The sequence below is a fragment of the Petaurus breviceps genome, unplaced genomic scaffold, assembly GCF_028583685.1.
Source record: "Petaurus breviceps papuanus isolate PSGF00001 unplaced genomic scaffold, PetGlider_PUasm1.0 90696, whole genome shotgun sequence".
NCBI classification, from domain to species: domain Eukaryota; kingdom Metazoa; phylum Chordata; class Mammalia; order Diprotodontia; family Petauridae; genus Petaurus; species Petaurus breviceps.
Genome location: NW_027187314.1, coordinates 6854902 through 6863391, shown reverse-complemented (window position 1 = coordinate 6863391; position 8490 = coordinate 6854902). Strand labels below are relative to the sequence as shown.

The window sequence follows — 8490 nt, the reverse complement described above, 5'->3', positions numbered from 1 at the left end:
TATATATATATATATATATATATATATATATATATATATATATATATGATTTGGGTAACTATACATGTACAACTTATATTTAAGTGCTTATCTTCCCAGTGGGGGTGGGTGAGGAGGGAAGAAGGGAAAAGATCTGAAACTCAAAGTTTTAAAAACAAATATTAAAAAAAATATTTCTTTTTTCCACTGGGAAATAAGATATACAGACACTAGGGTATAGAAATCCATCCTACCCTACTAGAAAGTTAGGGGGAGTATTGGGGGAGGATATAAGAGAGCACAGATTGGGGGAAAGGGCTTTCAGTAGGCTAGCTATATTGGAGTGGGGTTAAGGGAAAGATGGAGAAAAAATATAACTCAAAATTTTATGGAAATGAATGATGAAAACTAAAAATAACTACATTTTAAAAAAGAAAAAGAAAATGTAAAATATAACACCTTCTACATTGCATATGGTCATGAGGATCAAATGAGCTGTGTGTAGCAAACTTCCTGACAAAGAGTATATGCTATATTAATGCTTATTCCTTTCCTCTTCCTGCATTTTTGTTCATGACTCACAGACCAACACTGAGATTAGGACTATTGGCAGCGGCATAATAGACTAACTTCTGTCTTTTCTTGAGAAAGAAAAGACAGGGTAACTAAGCCTATACTTTAGTGATAAGGAAGCATTTTCATTTTAAGTATATAAGTCACTAGCCAAGGCTGGAATTAGCCCTCTTGGCATAACATCTGTGGGGAAAAAACAAAACAAAACAAAACTTTTATTTACTAAAGAGTAAAAGTAATGAGAGTTCAAGCCCTACGTGCCAGTGATAGGGAATTCTTCTCTTCCTGCTGACTATAAGTCACAAACCAGGATATGATCTTAATCTATAAGATTCTCAGATCTATTCTCAGCGCAGATTTTCTGTCTCACTTGTCCAACTACCTATTAAATGCTGAGTTGGATATCCTATAGACATCATAAACTCAACATGTTCAAAATTAATGATCTTTCCCGTCATCCCCCTTTTAATGTCTCTGTTACTGAAGTGACTAGTGCTACCATTTTCACTCAGGTTCACAAACTAGGTTTCATCCTTGACTCCTAACTTCTCTATCTCCCGTTTTTTTTTTTTTAAAGATGTTCATCTTTTACATATCTCTATCTCTTCTGACACTGACACTACCCTGGTGTAGGACCACTTCACCTCAAGCCTATACATAAATTCAATAGCCTGCTATTTAAATAGATCGGTCCCTCTGAGATAGGTCTCTCCTCATTCTAATGTATATTCTGCTTAGCTGTCAAAGCAATCTTCCTAAAGTGCTATTCTGAGCCGGTCACTTCCTAGTCAATAAATTCCAATAGTCCATAAAATCTGCTGGATCAAATACAAAATCCTGTTTGTTTTTATAATCCTTCATAAACTTGATCTTTTCTACTTTTCCAGACTTTTCACAATGTATTACATATGTATTTCATGAACTCTGCTCCAATGACATTGGTCTCTATTGTTCCTTGCATATGGAACTCTATGTCCCTAATCTAAGTATTTCACTGTCCATTAGATCTAGAAGTAGCTTCCTCCTAATTTCTGTCTTCTAATTACCTAGGCTTCCTTTATGTTCAAGTAAAGTGAGACCTTCTACACAAAGTGTTTCCCAGTCTTCCTTAATCTTAGCACCAGTTTATCTTACATCTTATTTATATATGTATATTTGTATCCATCTATCCATTTTGTTTGTACATTACTATTTGCATGTTGTATCCCCCATTTTATTGTGAGATTCTTGAGAACAAGTTTTTTTTTTTTCCTTTTGCTATTTTTTTTTATTCCTTGCACTTAGCACAATGGCTGGCACAGGGCAATTGCTTAAAAGTGCTAGGAAGTTAAATGATTATTGTTGCTTAGTGCTATAATTCTTTCTTGTTGCTTGCAGTGTTTTTTTTTTTTTTTGACCTAGGAGCTTGGCATTTTGGATATTATGTTCATAGCAATTTTTAAAAAAATTATTTGTAGCTTCCAACATTCATTTTCACAAGATTTTGAGTCACAAATTTTTTCTCCTCATCTTTCCCCCACCCCATACCCTAAAATAGCAAGCCTACTGAATACCCCTTCCCCCAATCTGTTCTGTCATATCCTGCCCCATCACCTCCAACTTTCTAGTAGGGCAAGATGGGCTTCTATACCCCAGTACCTGTATCTCTTATTTCCCAGTCACATGTAAAAAAATTAAACATTTGTTTTTAAAACTTTGAGTTCTAGATTTTTTTCCCGTCTTCCCTCCTCACCCACCTCCACTAGGAAGATAAACAATTCAATATAAGTTGTACATGTGTAGTTACACAAATCATTTCCATAGTAGTTATATGGAGAAAGACTATTTACCCATCCTTCCTATCCTGCCCCCCACTTATTCCATTTTCTCCCTTGACCCTATCCCTTTTCAGAAATGTTTGCTTCTAACTACACGGTCCTTCAATCTGCCCTCCCTCCCGTCATCCCCCTTCTTATGCCCTACCTCCATATTTTCCTGTAGGATAAGATACCCAATTGAGTGTGTATGCTATTCCCTGCTTATGCCAAATCCAATGAGCATCAGGCGGTCCCATTCCCTTTCATCTTCCTGCTCTTCCTCTCCATTGTAACAATTTTCTCTCGCCTCTTTTATATAAAATAATTTATCCTAATATTTCTCTCCTTTTCTCCTTCTCCCAATAAATTCCTTTCATCTCTTAGTTTTATATTTACATATCATCCTTTCATATTCAACTCCTCCTGTGCCCTCTATGTATACTTAAATATACATGAGCCCACACTCACATGCATATTACTATACAAATACACCTTGCTATACATACATATACACACACACGTATATTCCCTTTGAGTATAATACTGAGAAAAGTCTTATGAGTTACAATTATCATTTTTCCATGAGGAATGTAAATAGTTCCACTTTAGTAAGTTACTTATGATTTCTTTTTCCTATTCACCTGCTCATGCTTCTCTTGCTTCTTGTATTTGAAAGTCAAATTTTCTGTTAAGCTCTGTATTTTTTTTCATCAAAAATGCTTAAAAGTCATATATGTCATTGAATCACCATATTATCCACTGAAGCATTATGCTCAGTTTTGCTAGGTAGGTGATTCTTGGTTTTAGTCCTAGCTCCTTTGACCTCCAGAATATCATACTACAAGACCTTCAATCCCTTAATGTAGAAGGTGCTAGGTCTTCTGTTATCCTGATTGGGTTTCCACAGTACTCAAATTGTTTCTTCCTGGCTGCTTGCAGTATTTTCTCCTTAACATGGGAATTTGGCTATAATATTTCTAGGAGTTTTCTTTTTGTGATCTTTTCCAAGAGGTGATCAGTGAATTCTTTCAATTTCTATATTTCCCTCTGTTTCTAGAATATCATGGCAATTTTTCCTGATAATTTCTTGAAAGATGGTGTCTAGATCCTTTTTCTGATCATGGCTTTCAGGTAGACCAATAATTTTTTTAAATGATCTCTCCTTGATCTATTTTCTAGTTCAGTGGTTTTTCCAATGAAATATTTCACATTGCCTTCTATTTTTTTCATTTGTTTGGATCTGTTTTATAGTCTCTTGATTTCTCATAAATTCATAGCTTCCAATTGCTCCAATCTAATTTTGAAGGAGTTATTCTCTTCATTGAGTTTGTGACATTCCTTTTTTTTTCTGAGAAATTCAGCTTTTTAAAGCATTCTTCTCCTCATTGGCTTTTTTGGGCCTCTTTTACCATATGAGTTAGTCTATTTTTTAAGGTGTTATTTTCTTCAGTGTATTTTTGGGTCTCTTTTAGCAGGCTGTTGACTCACGTTTCATGATTTTCTTGCATCATTCATATTTTTTCCCCAACATTTCCTACATTTCTCTTACTTGATTTTCAAAATCCATCTTGAGCTCCTCCATGACCTGTAAGCAGTCCATATTTTTTCTTGGAGACTTTTGATGGAGGAGTTCTGACTTCACTGTCTTTTTCCCACTCCATGCCTTGATCCCTTTTGTCCCCAGAAAAGGATTGTATGGTCTGTTTGTTCTTCCCCTGCCTGCTCATATTGGCAGCCAATTCCTTGACTTTTGAGCTCTTGGCCACAGTATAACTCTCCTTCCAGAGTGGAGAGAGCTAAGTCCTAAATGGCTGTGGTTTTTGCAGTTGCCAGAGCTCTTACTTGGATGCCGTCCTTAGAGCATCCACACACCCCAGGACTTAGAGTCACACACCCCAGGACTACCATCCAAGACCACAACCAAGATCCAAGCAGTTAAAACAAGAGTAATTACCCTCTGAATGGTCACTTGGTGCCCCTAAGTTCTGCAGGCCAGGAGCTCCTGAAGCAGCCCTGCCAAGGAGCCTGCCCAGCTTATTACCTGGGGGCAGAGGCCAGACCGCGCTCTTCAGTCCCCCTTGTTCCAACAGTTTTGCACTGACCTTTTACTTTGTCATTGGTGTTTATGTGTTGAGAAGTCTGGAACCCACCACAGCTACTGATGATTCCCTCTCCTAAACTTTGCTCTGGCGGCCACTGGTTGGGGCCACCCTGGAGCTTTAACCATGTGGCTCATGGTAGACTGAGCTTCGCTCCCAGTTTAATGCAATAGACCCTTTCCATCTGCCTGCCAGGCTTCCTTCAGTGGAAGATTTGTTTATCTCTCTCACTTTATAGGTTCTGTAGCTCTAAAGTTTGTTTAGAGTCATTTTTTATATTTATTGGAAGTTATTGGAGCAGGAGCCTACACCAAGTTTGTCTTCCTAATCTACTATTTTGGCTCTGTCCCTCCTTAGTAATTTTCATTATGTAATATCTTTATTATATTTTTATTTAGCCCTCAGATTCTAAGAGTTACATTTTTTCTTTAAATATTTTTAAACATTTGATTTTAAAACTTTGAACTCCAGATTCATTCCCTTCCTCCCTTATCACCCACCCTTACTGGGAAGATAAGCAATTCAATATATGTTGTACATGTGTAGCTATTCAAAACATTTCCATAGTGGATATATTGTAAAAGACTGACTGTATTTCCCTCCCTCCTATCCCACCTCCCATTTGTTCTATTCTCTACTTTAATCCTATCCCTTTACAAAAGTGGGTGCTTCCAACTTCCCTCTCCACCCCAGCCTGCTCTCCCTTCCATCACCCTCCCTTCATCCCCTTCCCCTCTACTCTCCTGTAGGGTGAGATAACTTATTGAGTGTGCATTTCATTCCCTCCCTAAGCCAAATTCAATTAGAATAAGGATTACCTTTTGCCTTCCTGTTGTTCCCCTCCATTGTGTAACCATTTTCCCTTGCCTTTTCCATAAGAGATAGCTCACCCCATTCTGTCTCTCCCCATCTCCTCCTATTATATTCCTCTCTACCTACTAATTTCACCTTTTAAGTATCATGCCTTCCTAATAACTTGGTCCAGTGCCCTTTATCTATGCATACCTGCACACATATATACACACACTCACATATGTATATTATGAAATGAGAGTCAACAGCCGGACTGAGCAAAATACTACCTTAAAAAATAGACTAACTCGGGCAGTTGCGTCTCGGGGGCTGAGGGAGGAGGCGCGGGCATCTGGTGGCGCAGCTTCCCCCCACGTGGGCGCCAGCGTCCAGGAGGCGGTAACTGCAGCGGCAGGGCGAGGCCCGGGCAGGAGCATCCGGAGACTGCAGGCTGTACTCGAAGCACACACTGAAGCTCCCTCCGCCCCCTTGCAGCGCCTGGTCACAGCAGCTCGTCCCTGGGGTCGGGACCCCCAGCCCCGCGTCCTCCGAGATGACTAGCGATTTCAAACCGGAAGACCTGATCTTCGCCAGGATGAAAGGTTACCCCCATTGGCCAGCCCGAGTAGATGAAGTTCCTGATGGAGCTGTAAAGCCACCTACAAATAAACTTCCCATTTTCTTTTTTGGAACTCATGAGACTGCTTTTTTGGGACCAAAGGATATATTTCCTTACTTAGAAAATAAAAATAAATATGGCAAACCTAATAAAAGAAAAGGCTTTAATGAAGGATTATGGGAGATAGACAATAACCCCAAAGTGAAGTTTTCCAGTGAACAGGCATCCACAAAACAGTCAAATGCATCTTCTGATGTTGAGACTGAAGAAAAAGAAATTAGTGCTTCAAAAGAAGATACTGATCATGAAGAAAAAAACAGCAATGAAGATATGACTAAATCAATGGACATAAGCACTCCAAAGGCTGCTAGAAGAGGAAGGAAAAGAAAGGCAGAAAAGCAAGTAGAAACTGAGGAAGTAGGAATAGTGACTGCAGCAACAACAGCAACATCTGTCTCTCCAAAAGTGAGTCCTAAAAGAGGAAGACCATCAGCTACAGAAGTAAAAGTGCCAAAACCAAGAGGGAGACCCAAAATGGTGAAACCGCCTTGTCCTTCAGATAATGACAATGTTACCGAAGAGGATAAAAGTAAAAAAAAAAGGTCAAGATGAAAAACAACCCAAAAAGCAGTTGAAAAAGGATGAAGAGGTCCAGAAGGAAGAAGATAAGCCAAGGAAAGAACCAGACAAAAAGGAAGGGAAGAAGGAAGTTGAGCCAAAAAGAAAAACTACAACAAAAGCAGGCTTTGCATCAACTTCTGATTCTGAAGAGGAGGTTGAAGATCAAGAAGGGGAAAAGAAGAGAAAAGGAGGAAGAAATTTTCAGGCTGCTCATAGAAGAAATATAATAAAAGGTCAACATGAAAAAGAAGCAGTGGACAGAAAACGCAAGCAAGAAGAGCAAATGGAAGCTGAACCCCAAACAGCTTGTAATCTACAATAAAAAAAAATTGGGGGCTCAAACCATTAATCCAGTTTCTACAAAGAGAACGCAAGTGCACAGGAGATGAAGACGTTAAGACACTCAGATGACTGAATTTATTCCCCCGATGGAAGAATTTTGTTCCAGATTGCTAAATTAAAAAAAAAAAAAGTTGAGGACTTGACCTAACAGCCATTACCATTTTGTTGAATTAAAACTGTCAGTTTTTCTTAGGGTACACAACACTACACATTTAGGAGAACCTAGGTATTGAAATTGGCATAATCCTAGTACCCCTGAATGTTTCTTTTCTGTTGAAATTTTTTAGTATGTTAGCAGTTGTGCTTTTTTTTTTTAATCCTGGGATAAAAGTCATAGATTTGTATAATGATAATGTTCAAGTTCATTTTAAAATAAAGATTATTTTTAAAAGCTGTAAAAAAAAATAGACTAACTCAAATGGCAAACAGACTCAAAAAGGCCATATACCTTCCTATGTATATATATATATATATATATATATATATGTATGTATGTGTACAAACATACATACACACACATACACACATTTCTATTTCCTTCAACTATTCTCATACTGAGAAAAGTTTCATAAGTTAAATTATCATTTTGCCATGTTGGAATGTAAATAATTCAACTTTGATAAATTCCTTATGATTTCTTTTCCCTGTTTACCTTCTCATGTTTCTCTTGTTTCTTGTATCTGAATGTCAAGTTTTCTATTCAACTCTGGTTTTTCATCAAGAATGCTTGAAAGTTGTCTATTCAACTGAATGACCATATTTTCCCCTGAAACATGGTACTCAGTTTTGCTGGGTGGGTGATTCTTGGTGTTAATTCCATCTCCTTTAACCTCCAGAATTTAATTTCCAAGCCCTTCAATCCCTCAGTGTAGAAGATGTCAGATCCTGTATTATCCTGATTGTGTTTCCACAATATTAAAATTCTTTCTTCCTGGCTCCTTGAAATATTTTCTCCTTGATCTGGGAACTCTGGAACCTGGCTATAATATTCCTAGGAGTTTTCTTTTTGGTATCTTTTTCAGGAGGTGATGGGTGGATTCTTTCAACCTCTATTTTGCCCTGTGGTTCTGAAACATCAGGGTATTTTTCCTTAAGATTTTCTTGAAGGATTATGTCTAGGTTCTTTTTTTGGTCATGGCTTTCAGGTAGCCCAATAATTTTTAAATTCTCTTTCCTGGATCCATTTTCCAGGTCAATGGCTTTCCCAATGAGATATTTCACATTGCATTCTATTTTTTTATTTCTTTGTATCTGTTTAATAGTATCTTGATTTCTCATATAGTCACTAGCTTGCATTTGCTCCATTCTAATTCTGAAGGAATGATTCTCTTCAGTGAGCTTTTGAGATTCTTTTTACATCCGGCAAATTCAAGTTTTTAAGGCATTCTTCTCCTCATTGCCTTTTTGAGTCTGTTTGCCATTTGAGTTAGTCTATTTTTTAAGGTAGTATTTTGCTCAGTCCGGCTGTTGACTCTCATTTCATAATTTTCTTGCATTGTTCTCATTTCTCTTCCCAATTTTTCCTTCACTTCTCTTATTTGGTTTTCAAAATCCTTCTTTAGGTCCTCTATGGCCTGTAATGTAGCTCATATTTTTCTTGGAAGCTTTTGGTGAAGGAGTTCTGACTTCACTGTCTTCCTCCTGTTCCATTCTTTGATCCTTTTTGTCC

At 37.8% G+C, this 8490-nt stretch overlaps 2 pseudogenes; one reads left to right on the top strand and one right to left on the bottom strand.

Annotated features, from left to right (window-relative positions):
- Positions 1-5676, bottom strand: part of LOC138144343 (patr class I histocompatibility antigen, B-1 alpha chain-like) — a 114907-nt pseudogene extending 109231 nt beyond the window's left edge.
- On the top strand, positions 5586-7226 carry LOC138144317 (PC4 and SFRS1-interacting protein pseudogene; annotated as a pseudogene).
- The last annotated feature ends 1264 nt before the right edge of the window (positions 7227-8490 follow it).